Genomic DNA, 2,710 nt, shown 5'->3' on the forward strand with positions numbered 1-2,710 from the left:
AATGCCTTTAAACCTTATTATCTTGGGAATAATTTAGAAACTGATAAGTAAGAACATCCATTCCCTAACAGGTGTGTTTCTGGTGTTTGTAGGAGACTGGTGCTGTGCTGCATGTGGCCTTACATTTTTCTGGGCTGCACTCACCCACTGAGATTAACTATGGAGATTAATATCACTACTGAGATTCACTACTGAGATTAATATCACTACTGAATTTAACTATGGAGATTAATATTGATGATTTGGATCTTGGAATACAGTGCCGAATCTCTAAATTTGCTTACAACACAAAACTTGGAGGTGAGGCAAACAGTGAGGGTGATATGAACCACCTGCAACCCAACATAGATAGACTAACAGAATGGGCAGAAAGGTCACAAATGAAATTTAATACTAACAAGTGTGAGGTGGCAGAAGGAATAGGAAGAGGCAATATATAATTAATGGCACCAATCAAAAGAGTATGCAGGAACAGAGGGACCTGGGGGGTGCATGCGCATAGGTCTTTGAAGGTGGCAAGACATATCGAGAATGTGGTTTGTAAAGCATATGGGATCTTGGGCTTTATAAATAGAGGCTTTGTGTACAAAAACAGGCAAGTTATGTTGAATCTTTATAAAGCTCTGGTTAGCCCCGAACTGGTGTACTGCATCCAGTTCTGGTCACCACACTTTAGGAAGGATGTGAGGACCCTTGAGAGGGTACAAAGGAGATTTATCAGAATGGTTCCAGGGATGGGGGATTTTATTTGCAAGGTTAGGTTGGAGAAACTGAGTTTGTTCTCCTTAGAACAAAGGATATTGAGGGGAGATTTAATAGAAGTGTACAAGATGATGACAGGCTTAGATATGTTAGACAAAGAAAAACTGTTCCCATTAACAAATAGTACTAGGACTAGGGGACACTGATTGAAATTTTTGGGCAAATGATGCAGGGGGAATATGAGGAAGCACAGCAGGTGGTAATGACCTGGAACGTGTGGAAGCGGAGACGATCAATGACTTCAAGAGGAAGTTGGATGGCCATCTGAGAGAAACAGACTTGCAGGGCTACAGTGATTGACCCTGGGAGTGGGACTGACTGCATAGCTCTGTGGAGAGCTGGCATGGACTCGATGGGCTGAGTGGGCTTCATCTGTGCTGTGGATGACTCTATGATTCTAATATCACTACTCAGATTAACTACTGAGATTAGTATCACTGCTGAATTTAACTACTGAGATTAATATCACTGCTGAATTTAACTATGGAGATTAATATCACTTCTGAATTTAACTACTGAGATTAGTATCACTGCTGAATTTAACTATGGAGATTAATATCACTTCTGAATTTAACTACTGAGATTAGTATCACTGCTGAATTTAACTATGGAGATTAGTATCACTGCTGAATTTAACTACTGAGATTAGTATCACTGCTGAATTTAACTATGGAGATTAATATCACTTCTGAATTTAACTACTGAGATTAGTATCACTGCTGAATTTAACTACTGAGATTAATATCACTGCTGAATTTAACTATGGAGATTAATATCACTTCTGAATTTAACTACTGAGATTAGTATCACTGCTGAATTTAACTATGGAGATTAATATCACTTCTGAATTTAACTACTGAGATTAGTATCACTGCTGAATTTAACTATGGAGATTAGTATCACTGCTGAATTTAACTACTGAGATTAGTATCACTGCTGAATTTAACTATGGAGATTAATATCACTTCTGAATTTAACTACTGAGATTAGTATCACTGCTGAATTTAACTATGGAGATTAATATCACTTCTGAATTTAACTACTGAGATTAGTATCACTGCTGAATTTAACTATGGAGATTAGTATCACTGCTGAATTTAACTACTGAGATTAGTATCACTGCTGAATTTAACTATGGAGATTAATATCACTGCTAAATTTAACTACTGAGATTAGTATCACTGCTGAATTTAACTACGGAGATTAATATCACTGCTGAATTTAACTATGGAGATTAATGTCACTGCTGAATTTAACTATGGAGATTAGTATCACTTCTGAATCTAACTACTGAGATTAGTATCACTGCTGAATTTAACTATGGAGATTAATATCACTGCTGAATTTAACTACTGAGATTAGTATCACTGCTGAATTTAACTATGGAGATTAATATCACTTCTGAATTTAACTACTGAGATTAGTATCACTGCTGAATTTAACTATGGAGATAAATATCACTGCTGAATTTAACTACTGAGATTAGTATCACTGCTGAATTTAACTATGGAGATTAATATCACTGCTGAATTTAACTACTGAGATTAGTATCACTGCTCAATTTAACTATGGAGATTAATATCACTGCTGAATTTAACTATGGAGATTAATATCACTGCTCAATTTAACTATGGAGATTAATATCACTGCTGAATTTAACTACTGAGATTAGTATCACTGCTGAATTTAACTACGGAGATTAATATCACTGCTGAATTTAACTACTGAGATTAGTATCACTGCTGAATTTAACTATGGAGATTAGTATCACTGCTGAATTTAACTACTGAGATTAGTATCACTGCTGAATTTAACTATGGAGATTAATATCACTGCTGAATTTAACTACTGAGATTAGTATCACTGCTGAATTTAACTATGGAGATTAATATCACTACTGAGATTAACTGCTAAAATTAATTCCACAGTAATTGTTCAACTAAAGGAG

Source organism: Heterodontus francisci, chromosome 12, assembly GCF_036365525.1.
Source record: "Heterodontus francisci isolate sHetFra1 chromosome 12, sHetFra1.hap1, whole genome shotgun sequence".
Classification (NCBI taxonomy): Eukaryota; Metazoa; Chordata; class Chondrichthyes; order Heterodontiformes; family Heterodontidae; genus Heterodontus; species Heterodontus francisci.